This window comes from Lactuca virosa, chromosome 1 (assembly GCF_052849685.1).
Source record: "Lactuca virosa cultivar CGN04683 chromosome 1, Lactuca_virosa_CGN04683_v6, whole genome shotgun sequence".
Lineage (NCBI taxonomy): Eukaryota > Viridiplantae > Streptophyta > Magnoliopsida > Asterales > Asteraceae > Lactuca > Lactuca virosa.
The window spans coordinates 78,684,821-78,699,312 of NC_136426.1; positions in this window are offsets into that span (position 1 = coordinate 78,684,821).

Here is a 14,492-nt window from a genome sequence, read left to right on the forward strand (position 1 = left end):
GGTTGTGTATTGGAAAAAACACCTGTAGTTCAAACATAAATACAAATGAATTTTTATAAATTTTAATATGAATATGTTATCTTGTAATCAAAAATACATACCAGATTAATAGAATTGAAATCCACTTTTCTTTTGATGTCATATAAGTAATTGTTTACAGCCTCATCAAAAAGTCGGGATCTTTCAACAAAAGGTATTGAAGAATCCAATAATTTTTATGTCTGTACATATAGAACAATAGAAGTATTATAATACATTGTTACAAATTATAATTAGAATATAGAAAATAAATTTAAAAATTAAGTACCATAATTTGAGTGTTGAAGAAGACACGTGGTGGTGATTTTTTGTTTCTCAGGTTTTCTTCTTCAAAATTAAGAACAGCAGCCCAACAATCAATAACGAAAGGATGTATCTTATGATTTGGACGCATACCCTCAAAATGCACCCTATCCATTATGTCTCCAGACTCGGTTTCAAACAGCATTTCCCTTCAAACAAAAATATTGCATTGTAGTTAAAATATTCCAATAAGAATATTACACAATTATGAATTTACTTACATTGGATCTTTGTCTGCAACGCATCTAAACATGATTTGCGCCATTATCTCTTGCTCAGTACTGACTTTTTCACTTAAGTCAATTACCCTATTCACAAAAGGTGATCTAAAAATATCTGGATTAGTCACCTTCCTTTTCCCTCTTTCATTCACATTCTGACCCTTTTTCCCTTTCTCATCTAAAATATGCTCTTCATTCCCTTCTAATTCTCCATCTTCATCATTACCCTCAGAATTATCACCAGTTTCTGCATCGTTCATTAGTTGGGTTATTTGAAGATCAAAGGAAGGAAATTCTGAATTTTCAAATGTTAGCTTTTTTGGAACAGGAGATCTGACAACTGGATTTTGAATTGTATTTGAATCTGGATTTCTGTTTGAGAATATTCTAAGCAAATCCTCATCCATTTTTTCTATGAATGAATCAGACCAAGGGGAAAAATCAATAGATATACCTTTTGGATTGTGTTTTGGTGTAACAATTGAGCTCTCACCTATGTTGTCTCCAACCACCTTCTCTACAATATTCCCCTCCCTAATATTCTCCCCACCAATCATTTCACCACCCTCAACAAGATTTTTGCTCTCAACATTATCTTCTAAATTCTTCTTTCCAATAGTCTCGTCTATATTATTCACCTCTAAAGCCAAATTTATTTTGTCATCAACATTTATGCCTTCAAATTCTATTTGTCTTTCTGGATTATGCGGATGTCTAATCGTTTCCTCGCCAATATTATTCTCAAAACCCAAATTTATTCGGTCATCAACATTCATATCTTGATCTTCTTCTTGTGTTTCTTCATTCTCTGGAAACTTCTGTTGTAATGGTTTATCAGCTAAAAATGCAACCAACTTTGTATTCATTCCTTCATCTTTATCATCATCAGAATCAGAAATGTTTGTCTTATTAAGCTCTTCATCTCTATCTGCTTTGACTTCAGTTCTCTCCTTAATAGTTTCTGATTTCTCTCGACTAGAAAAAAGTGTAGTTGAAAATATGTCTCTAAACTTTCTTGTCATCTCCTTCGTTCTATTGTCTTCAGGGAACTTCGATAGACAATGAAAAATAATATCTTCCATATCATTCTTTTCAGTTGAGACATTGTTGAAAATTTTTTCATACTTTTCTTCATACTCCTGGGAAAAAAAGACATTAGAATATTTTTCTTATATTAAGTTAGGATATAATTAAAATATATTCTAAAACATAATTTAATAATATATTCTACTTAGAATATACCTCAATACGTGTGTCCTGATTCTCATTCACCTGATTTTCATTCTTCTCACGTTCTAAATTTGAACTTTGTTCAATTAGATTCCCAACCCCAAATCCACCAGCTTCAATCCCAAAAGATTGTCTTTCCTTCAACTTATCTGCAGTCCACATCGTAACTAATGGTGTTTTACGTTCTATTTTTTGGAGCTTGCATTCAATTTCATCATAGTAAATTAGCTGCATTATTTCAACATCATATTAGATATCCATTTTTAAGAAAAAAATAAGTATATGAAAAAACATACCAATAGCAACAACATTGGGCCTCTATAATAACACTTGGGGTTGTCTGGACGCCATCTCCCTTTTGAATTTTTCACACAGTACAACAAATATGCACACCAATCGATTTTAGAAATGCCATCTACTTCAACAAGTGCTCTAACTGGAACTAAGTTGTTTGTCCCCATAGGAATGGATTGTTGGATTAGTGTCTAAGTCCGTAACTATATTTGGTATGTACTTGACCCGAGTGTGCATGGTCCTTTTGGGTTGCCTTCACCAAAGCAACTTGACAAGGTAATTTGATATGAGAGAGAAGATATTATGGTTTATTAATATATTATAAGAATAATATATTAAAGGAGAAATCATATTTATTTAATTAGTATTAGTCATAAATTAATTAGGAATTAATTTGGTGACTAAAAGAGATTAATTAAATAAAGGGATATAAACTGTCAAATGTGTGATAGTTGAGTTTTGGGCTGGGAAACCTAATGGACTAAGGGGGAACGAAATTATGATGAGGGATCATCATATTTTCGTCCAAGGGCCTCATTCCAGAAGGTTCCTTGGGTTGCTTGGTGGCTAAGCTATCCATTAGGGTTTAAACTGAAACCCTAGCACCCTACAGTATAAATAGATGCCCTATGCTTCAATTTTAGGCCACTTGATTCCAAGGGAAACCCTAGGGCCGAAATTAGCATCCTTCCCCTCTCTCTCTTAATTGCCTTCTTGCTTCAAGGTGTTTGTGAGCCATTAGAGGCACTACAATTGTGGTGCTTGCTTTCAAGAGTTCAAGAGATCAAGGAAACTAGTTGTTATTGCAATATAACAACAAAGGTATGTCTACTACACTTCTATATGATTTTCGAAAATTATAGAAGCATCCCAGGGTTTATTTTGTGTTCATATAGTTGTATGTCTTATAGTGAAAACATAGATCCAATCTAGGGTTGCATGCACACATAGGATTGTTTGTATAAAACCCATCAGTGGTATCAGAGCCTTCGGTTTTTTGTTTTCAATTTGATTTGATACATATTATGAATTTGACAAATTAGGGTTTATGGCAAGTAAACCCTAAGGCTTGGTGGTTTTCGAAAATAGGGTTAAGAAACCCTAGTTGGCGATTTTTTGTAGGGTTCTTAAACCCTTTTTGCCTAGCCTCCAAATTTCGAAATTAGGGTTATGAAACCCTAGGGATTTCGAAAATCCCTTGCCCCCCAAGACAAGATCCCAAAATTTTAGGGATTTGGATAATGCCATCTTTGTGATTATCAACTTAATTGTTTAAACTAGATAATTGAAGATCTTGAATTATCCTTTCCACAAATTTCGAAATCTAGGGGATAAAAAGGATTAGGATAAATTAATTGTTTAATTTTATGATAATCCTTCATGATTTAATAATTTAAATTAATTGTTTAATTTTGATAATTATTAAACCAAAGATTTTTTTGGTGTTTAAAATTTTAAATTAAATTGTCTAATTTTCGAAAATTTTAAATGCAACAAAGACACTAGTATTTTAAAATGTTTTAAAATACACCCTTATACAATTATGATATTATAAGATTAATTATTATATATATGTATAAGAATAAGCTAGTCTTATCGCTAGTAGGCCTCATTCACGAAGCCAGTCTATAAGGTGGGTATAAGGTTGCTGCCTATAAAATGGCGCTTAATGGATGTACACTCACATCTACCGCTTGCTTGACTGGTGGAGGGTCGTTAGCCGAACGGATAGGATAGGGCACTTAATTCCTCATTATAAGTATAATGGAAATATTAAAGTAACTACATTGTTTTACAAATTCCCACTCTTAGTTACTTTAGGGTAAAATGTGAAAATGATGCTATTCCATGGAATTACACTTTGTACCCCTGTCAAACGTTAGTGGAGCGTGCGTGGTTAACCAGCACACTAATTTGGGATTGACATTGGTGACAAAGGGTGGCTCGATGTCTTATCATAGATCAATGGAGCGTGCGTGGCTAACCAGCACATTGATTAGGTGATGAAGACATTGAGTGCACCATGATGATTCGCATGGTTATTCACAAACTTGTTTGCGATCCTCGGCATCCCAGTCGCAAATTTGAAGTGCATATCGAGATTTAAACATGCCATTGAAATGTTCAATGAATCTCAAAAGAAATCTAGGAATTTTCAAATACATTTAAAACTTAACCTCTTTCGTTTTTCATGGTGAAAATTGGTGAATCGTCATTCACTTACCTTCAAATTATTTACTTTTAGATTACGGCATCCCTTTTCTAAGTTGTAAATAATGTTGTTGGATCCTAGCCCAATTTCTCATGTGGGTGTTTAATTAGGGATTCATTCTAATCAAACTTTGTTCCTTTCTATTTCTGATGTCAAACGCAAACGCAAACAACAACACTTCTGGGTCATTCTCGTTGATGAACCTGTGTCAAAAAGTGACATTTGATGGCTCGAACTTCAACGAGTGGATGAGATACATTCGCATGATAACTCGTTATGAGGACAAAGAATATGTCCTAGACGAGAAGCTTGAAAGGATCAACCCAGAAGAAGCTACTCCTGAAGAGATGGCCGCCTTTGAGGCCCACGAGCGTGATGCAACGAAAGTTCATTGCATCATGTTGGCCACCATGAACCTCGAACTCCAAAAGTCCTATGAGGACATGTATCCATATGAGATGCATCAAGATTTGCTGGACAGGTACCACCAGAGCGCGAGGCAAGAGCGCTATGAGATCATCACCAACATGATCACCGCTAAGATGGGGAGTGGAGAATCCCTAACTGCTCATTTGCAAAGAATGCAAAGATATGTTGATCGTCTTCTCAAACTTAATGTTAAGTTTGATGAGGATTTGGCTATCGACATCATCCTCCACTCCTTGCCTTCCTGCTACAGCCGGTTCAGAATGACCTACCACATGAATAAGGAAGAGGTCACCCTAAGTAAGCTTCAAGGGCTCCTGAGGACAGCTGAGAGCAACCTCAAGGACAAATCTGTTGCATCACTCTCTACTGTGGCTGCTCCTGTGTTGGCAATTGGCCAAGGAAAGGGAAAGAAGAGGAAGGCTCCTTACAAGAGCCACCATAAGGGTAAGACCCAAGATGGTTCTTCTTCTAGTGGGACCAAAGCAGGTTCTGTTAAGCCCTCTTCTGACCCCAAGGAAGCAGAGTGCTTCTATTGCCACCAGAAGGGCCACTGGAAACGAAGCTGCCCTAAATATCTGCAAGATATTAAGGATGGGAAGATAAAACCCACCTTCGCAGGTATGTATTTAATTAAATCTAATAACTCATCATTTGCTACTTCATGGGTTCTTGATACAGGGTGTGGTTACCACATTTGTTCTGATATGCAGGGCCTAAAAGGAAGTAGGGAAGTGGAGCATGGAAGGATAAGCTTGATCATGGGAAACAAGAAGTCTTCACCAGTAACCAAGATCGGAGTTTATTCCTTAGTGTTGAGTAATGGGTTAGGGCTAGATTTAAATAATTGTTGCTATTCGCCAGATATGGCAAGAAACATCATTTCTTTTCATGGTTTGTTTAGACAAGGTTTCAGATATTCATTTGATAATAGTAATGGTTCTATTAATGCTTATTTGAATGGTGTCTTTTATTTCAATGCATTACCTTGTAATGGGATTTATGAATCTGTGTTAGTTATTGATAATTTAGGAAATGATGTTTTGAATATTGATTCGTCCACAAGTTTGGACAAAGCATGCTTGTGGCATTGTCGCCTTGGCCATGTGAACAAGAAACGCATAGCCCAACTCCAAAAGGATGGAGTCTTGGAGTCTTTCGACCTTAGGGACGATGACGTGTGTGAGTCTTGTTTACTTGGGAAGATGACCAAGTCACCCTTTACTGGCACATGTGAAAGGGGTGAGGGTGTATTGGATCTCATACACACAGATGTATGTGGACCCTTTAGATCCACCACAAGGGACGCTTGTCGCTTCTACGTGACTTTTACAGACGATTATAGCAGATATGGATATATCTACTTAATCAAGCAAAAGTCAGAAACTTTTGAAAAGTTCAAAGAGTTCAAGAATGAAGTGGAGAATCAGTTGGGCAGGAAAATCAAGATGCTTCGATCTGATCGAGGGGGAGAGTACCTAAGTCTTGAGTTTCACGACTATCTGAAAGAGTGTGGAATAGTTTCACAATTGACGCCTCCTAGAACGCCACAATTGAATGGTGTGGCTGAGAGACGTAATCGAACCTTGTTGGACATGGTTCGCTCTATGATGAGTCGTGCTTCGTTATCAATCTCATTCTGGGGGTATGCCTTGGAGACTGCCGCCCATATCCTTAACTTAGTTCCCACCAAGAAGGTTACCAAAACACCTCACGAGATGTGGACAGGGAAAGCTCCCTCGTTAGCACATATCAAGGTTTGGGGTTGTGAAGCTTTCGTAAGACGAGAGACTCACGACAAGCTAGAACCTCGTAGTGAGAAGTGTTATTTCATCGGCTATCCACAAAAGTCTTTTGGTTATCTCTTCTATAGACCAAATGACAATGTTGTCTTTGTTGCTAGGAGAGGGGTTTTCAGAGAAAGAGAACTCATAAGCCAAGGAGACAGTGGGAGTCAGATTGACCTTGAAGAGCTTCAAGAGTCAGGAGAAGAAGGAACCTCTGACACTGGCATGCAACCTGAGGAGGAAACTCCTGTTGAACCTATTGACCAGTCCTTACCTCTTAGACGTTCAAGTAGAGTTGTTGTTCCACCCCAGTTTTATGGTTTCCATATTACTACTGACGGGGATACGTTTATTAGTGATAGTACACTAGTAAATCTGGACGAACCTAACAGCTACAAGGAAGCCATGGCAGGCCCAGAGTCTGTTAAATGGAAAGAGGCAATGGATAGCGAGATTCAGTCCATGTATGACAACCAAGTTTGGAATTTGGTTGACAATGTGCCAGGTCGTAAGACGGTCGGGTGCAAGTGGATCTTCAAGAAGAAGACAGACATGGATGGGAAAGTGCACACTTATAAAGCGCGATTGGTCGCGAAGGGCTTTACTCAAACTCCTGTAGTTGACTATGATGAGACCTTCTCACCAGTTGCGAAAATAAAGTCTATTAGGGTAATGCTTGCGATAGCTGCGTTTCATGATTATGAAATTTGGCAGATGGACGTAAAAACCGCTTTCCTAAATGGGAAGTTGGCTGAGGATGTTTACATGAATCAGCCAGAGGGTTTTGTCGATGCAAAGCATCCAAATAGAGTGTGCAAGCTTGAGAAATCCATTTATGGATTAAAGCAAGCGTCTCGCAGATGGAATCTTTGTTTTGACGAGAAGGTCAAAAAGTTTGGCTTTCTGCGAAATGAAGATGAGTCATGTGTATATGTCAAGGCCAGTGGGAGTATAGTGAGCTTCCTCGTATTGTATGTCGATGACATACTACTCATAGGAAACGACATCCCAACATTGCAGGAGGTCAAGTCCTGGCTTGGGAAGTGTTTCGCTATGAAGGACCTCGGAGAGGCTGCATATATTCTGGGAATAAGGATAGTGAGAGACAGAAGTAAGAGACTGATAGGACTCAGTCAGGATACATACTTGGAAAGGGTACTAAAACGTTTTAGTATGGAAAATTCCAAGAAAGGGGAGTTACCAATCCAATGCAATACCAAACTGAGTAAGACTCAGAGCCCGAGTACAGAGGTAGAAATAGCTGATATGAGCCGAGTACCTTACGCTTCCGCAGTTGGCTCAATTATGTACGTTATGACCTGTACTCGCCCTGATGTGGCTTTCGCTTTGAGCATGGTCAGCAGATATCAAGGGAATCCTGGTAGGGCACATTGGATTGCTGTCAAGAATATTCTTAAGTACCTACGAAGGACTAAGGAATGGTTTCTAGTCCTGGGTGGGAGTGATGACTTAAGGGTGCGAGGGTACAGTGACGCTAGTTTCCAGACAGATCGGTATAATTACCGATCGCAGTCAGTCTGGGTCTTTACCCTCAATGGAGGAGCAGTGACTTGGAAAAGTTCCAAGCAAGAAACCGTAGCTGATTCAACGTGCGAATCAGAGTACATTGCGGCGAGCGAGGCGTCAAAGGAGGCTATATGGTTGAAGAACTTCATTGGAGACCTTGGAGTTGTGCCATCCATAAAAGAGCCCATGGAAATTTTCTGTGATAATGAAGGAGCGGTTGCCTTAACCAAGGAACCAAGGGATCATGGCAGATCTCGTCATATCGACAGGAAATACCATTTTATTAGACATCGAGTAGAAGAGGGACTCCTCGTTGTGAAGAGGGTATCGTCAGAAGATAACCCAGCAGATCCCCTCACGAAGGGACTGAGTAGGGTTAAGCATTTGCAGCACGCTAGGAGCGTAGGGCTGAAGGACGATATTAGTTTAGATTAGATAGGTAGGAAACTTGTAATGGATGATCATGTATTCAACATTTGATGATTAAATAAAGGTGTGTTATTTATAAGAAAGTTTCTATCTTGTGTTGATTATTTATCTATTGTTTCAATTTTGCATGTTTTGACTTCCTGAATAATAAGATTATTCGAACAGTCCACAATCGTTCATATGTTGGAAGTAGATATGAAGGAAGATTGTCATAAATTTGTTTGTAGATTGTCTGAAAAGTTTTAGACATAGCAAAGGTTTGCTGCAAAGTTTATGAGTGCTTATGAAATTTGTATTGAGCATTGGAATAGACCCACACTTGCTGGTATCACTTCATGAATGTTATCACAAGTGATCGCAAGATGATAATATCATATAATCTTTAAACCTAGAGATATGGTTATTGTTTGCTAGTTGATTATACATTGATAATGCGAAAACGCATCAGTAACTTGATGTTATAAAACGCATTATTGTGTGTGGTTTAACTAGTAAATGATAAAGGCATATTAGTCGACGTTTTTCTGTTCCTTTTATTCTATGAGAATAAAAGCGATATCTTGGCCACTTGATGATTTGGTTTGACTTATGTGCCGGGCCCGGTCAGGATGAAGTTGATGTGTTCAACTGAGTTCTATGTCGAACAAATCAGAGATCAAGAAATAAAATGCTAAACAATAAGTATTGTTAGCATGATATCTAGAACAGAGGATTATACGATCCCTTATCTGAAGGACAGATTATTGGTCAGAGTTGACAGCGGCTATTGAAAGCTACGATTGCTAATCGGATACGGAAGTCATATGTGAGATGTAGTTACTAGACTTATCTAAGTGGGAGACTGTTGGATTAGTGTCTAAGTCCGTAACTATATTTGGTATGTACTTGACCCGAGTGTGCATGGTCCTTTTGGGTTGCCTTCACCAAAGCAACTTGACAAGGTAATTTGATATGAGAGAGAAGATATTATGGTTTATTAATATATTATAAGAATAATATATTAAAGGAGAAATCATATTTATTTAATTAGTATTAGTCATAAATTAATTAGGAATTAATTTGGTGACTAAAAGAGATTAATTAAATAAAGGGGTATAAACTGTCAAATGTGTGATAGTTGAGTTTTGGGCTGGGAAACCTAATGGACTAAGGGGGAACGAAATTATGATGAGGGATCATCATATTTTCGTCCAAGGGCCTCATTCCAGAAGGTTCCTTGGGCTGCTTGGTGGCTAAGCTATCCATTAGGGTTTAAACTGAAACCCTAGCACCCTACAGTATAAATAGATGCCCTATGCTTCAATTTTAGGCCACTTGATTCCAAGGGAAACCCTAGGGCCGAAATTAGCATCCTTCCCCTCTCTCTCTTAATTGCCTTCTTGCTTCAAGGTGTTTGTGAGCCATTAGAGGCACTACAATTGTGGTGCTTGCTTTCAAGAGTTCAAGAGATCAAGGAAACTAGTTGTTATTGCAATATAACAACAAAGGTATGTCTACTACACTTCTATATGATTTTCGAAAATTATAGAAGCATCCCAGGGTTTATTTTGTGTTCATATAGTTGTATGTCTTATAGTGAAAACATAGATCCAATCTAGGGTTGCATGCACACATATGATTGTTTGTATAAAACCCATCATGGATTCTGCAAACGTATTAACAAATAAAGCTATGAAACCCAGCTTGAAATTCATATCCACTTGTTCGGATTTTTGAATAATCTTCTTGTAGTTTGTTGCATTTGCCTTTCCACCTTCAAGTTCCTTCATCCATCCATCAAACACTTGATGATCTTCACTAACCATGTCCAAGTCAAATAAGCTTTTTCCAGTTTTGGGTAAACCAAACACTTTATGAATTTTTTCCTTTGTGATCTTTATTCTTTTTCCTTTAATCAGAATACTGTTTGTGCCTTCATCATAATGCTTAAGCACAAAATGGCAAAGTTTTAAGGGAATACTCTTAATGTTGATCTTCAAAAATGCTTTAAATCCCATCCGTTTCACCCAATCTTTTTGTTCTGATGTCAAAGAACTTACAGCATCTGTCATCAATCCAGGTGTCGATCTAGTGTTTATTGAAGGCAACTCCTTCAATATATCTTTCACAGTCTTTTGCTCTTTCACGGTTTTTTGTTTCTTTATTGCTGCACGATTGTCCCCACTATTCATCTTCCTTTTTGCTTCTTTAATCTTTGTCACTCCTTCAACATATTTTCTATCACCGGTTCTCTTTTTTACATAGATTTCTTCATCAGATTCATCATCTAATTCATTACATCAGTCATAAATGTTAGTAACACCACAAAAATCCAAAAATCGTATATCATTTAATTACAAAGTAATATTCCAACAGAATATTATACATATACACTTATTATATCAGAATATTCTATGAAATTTAATCCAAAAATACTATATCATCTAAGTAAAATGTAGATATTTATTCAAATTATATTATTTATAAAAAATTAAACTCAAATGTTGCAAAATCCTATATCAGCTAAGTAAAACAACAAAAAATCAAGTATTACATGATTTATGATATAATAATATATAGAATGTGTAATATGAACCATAAATATTTCATATCATAGAAACATACTTTCACATCAATAAACAATAGAAAAATACTTTCACATCAAAATACCAAGAATTTCAGTTATGATCCATAAGCAATTCATGTCAAACATAGGCTATGAAAACTATTCTTCGAAACACTCTAATATTTCTATTATTCCATAATATTGGAATTGTAAAGTATAAAATCATATTTCACGAAAAAAAAAAGTTTAGATTATTTTACCCGTTGACTGTGTATATGATTCTGTCTCTGATTCTGTTGAAGAATCAGAAACATGTTTTTTTCTTTTTGTGCTTCACATCATTATGGATTAATTTGTTGTGGCGCTTAAAATGTTTTTTGACTTTTCTTTTTTTCTTTTTATTTACTTTATCTGCATCAAAAATTATTCTATTAGAAAAATATAATATACTTTTATTGGATGTCAACATATATATTATAAAAGACAACATATTTTACCATATTCATCACTCTCTGTTGTGGATGTCTCTGACTCTGATGTCTCTGACTGTGAAGATGAAGAATCTGAAACATAATGTCTTTTTTTCTTTTCAAGTCTTTTCTTCTTTTTTGTATTTTTTGTTGTATTAAGAAATTTAAAAATTGAAATAAATTAGAATATTTATTTTAATCAATTTAAATGTTCATAATAATCAACCGAAAAAAATAAATCCAAAAAAATTATTTTGTTAATTGTTTTAAAGAATGATTGTTGATACCTTTTTAAATTCTTTTTCTATGCTGTGAGGATGAATCAGAAGAAGAATCAGAGTCGCTTTCAGAAGTAACAACGTTTTTTTTTTTTTAATTTTGTTCTTTGATTTTCCTTCATCTGCCTTGTTTTTCTTTTGATTTACAATTTGCAAATCTTTTATCATGAAATTTAACAATTAAAATCAATTAGAATATATGATAAAACAAAATTAGAATATTCAGAATAACTAACTTAGAAAAATAAATCCAAACATTTGTTTTTTTTTTTATGAATTGTTTGAAAGAAAGTGTGTTCATACCTTTTTTAACCCTATCTTGACTCGCTGAATCTGTATGAAGAAAATTATCAAATAAAAACAATTAGAATATTTATTAAAAGCATTTAGAGGTTAATAAAAGCAATTATAATATTTAATCTAAAAGTAATCACAATTTATACCTATATCGATATAAATTTATTTCCCTGTTTTTCTTACAGTTGCATTTGTTTGCACTTTTTTAGTTGCATCAATAACAACAAATTCCATTAGAATTCATATTAGTTTATGATATATTATCTGGTCATAGTTTTATAAATACATAACAACAAAATTCTATTTATCAATCAACATAAGCTCTGACTTCTTTTTCTTTTGATTTACAATTTGCAAATCTTTTGTCATGAAATTTAACAATTAAAATCAATTAGAATATATGATAAAACAAAATTAGAATATTCAGAATAACTAACTTAGAAAAATAAATCCAAACATTTGTTTTTTTTTATGAATTATTTGAAAGAAAGTGTGTTCATACCTTTTTTAACCCTATCTTGACTCGCTGAATCTGTATGAAGAAAATTATCAAATAAAAACAATTAGAATATTTATTAAAAGCATTTAGAGGTTAATAAAAGCAATTATAATATTTAATCTAAAAGTAATCACAATTTATACCTATATCGATATAAATTTCTTTCCCTGTTTTTCTTACAGTTGCATTTGTTTGCACTTTTTTAGCTGCATCAATAACAATAAATTCCATTAGAATTCATATTAGTTTATGATATATAATTTGGTCACAGTTCTATAAATACATAACAACAAATTACTATTTATCAATCAACATAAAATTCACTAGAATACAAAGATTTTTTTTGGCTAAACACTATACTACAATCATAATAAGAGATTTGTGTTACCAAAATCTATAGTATTAGACAATTTATGGATCTAAATCTAATTAAATGATGAACAATTAGTTAGAATAACATAACATCTTTGCTGATTTTGATTAAGAATATTTAGATCAAATGAAATGGGGAATAATTAGAACACTCTGTAGAGTTAACATTTAGATACATAGACTCTATATAATTCACACACTGAGATTTAGGTTTAGATTGCATGCTTTATAATGCTATATTCCATTACATCCTGACTTCGACATATAAATCGTTAGTGAACTATCTCGATTATTAGACATTTATTGAAGACACACAACGATTTAAAGTGAAAAAACTTTCTATAATAAGAACAGATAGGTTTATTGAGTAAGAACAAGAGGTTTATAGTATTATACTTACTTGGAACAGCTGTTGATACAAAATCAGAATCAGAATTTGTAGAATGAGCCATTTGATTTGATATCAAATTCAAAATCAAAAGGTTTTTAATGTTCTAGTTGATTATCGAGTGGTTTTTGTGTAAGAATCGGAAGATGAATTTTAGGTATAATCAGAATCAGAGTCTGAAACAATGATCGAGATTTGGAAGCAGAACGATGATCGAGATTTGGATCAAATGGGTTTTAGTGTTCGTACCGGGTGTTTTTGTGTGTTGAAAGAAAAAGAATGCAAAATTCCATTCATTCCTCTCCGTGTCTTGATCTAATCCCAAAGTTCCATTAATTTACAAAATTGCCACCGCCTATTTTATGGTTTAATCTGAATTAGTATCAGCCTTTGATTATTTAGGATGAGTGGTCAAGATTTGGTCTCCCCGTCTCACAAAATCAAGTGGTCTCACATGAACCTAACCCTATATATATATATATATATATATATATATATATATATATATATATATATATATATATATATATATATATATAAGAGTTCATTTGAGATGAACATAATTTTATGAGACCGTGAGACTAAATTGTTTTATTGAAATATTCTAATATACAATTGTTCGTAAAAATAGAATATGCAATATATATTCTAACATTATATGTTTTAGAATATTTCAATGTAAAATATATTAAAATTATTGTTTTAGAATATTACACATATTTAATTTTTATAAACACTAGAATATTAGAATATTTCACTAGAAAAAAGTGGTCTCACGGTCTCACAAAATTAAGCAGTCTCATATGAACCTAACCTTATATATATATATATATATATATATATATATATATATATATATATATATATATATATATATATATATATATATATATACACACACACATATATGGGGATAGGGAATATACATTACAGTCTCACCTAAGCTTAGGTACTAAACCTATAAAATATGTTGTTTTAACTTAGTTAATATACCCGATTTGGTTTTCATTTGGTAAATATATCATCCTCGATAACATTTCTTTCCTCCATCATCGTTTTACCATCCCTATTTTCTTTCCCCCATTATATTTTATTACTTCACCCCAGTGAACATTACTTTTTCCCACTGTCAGTAAGATCTAAGATTATCAATATTTTTGTTTCCTTATCAAAAC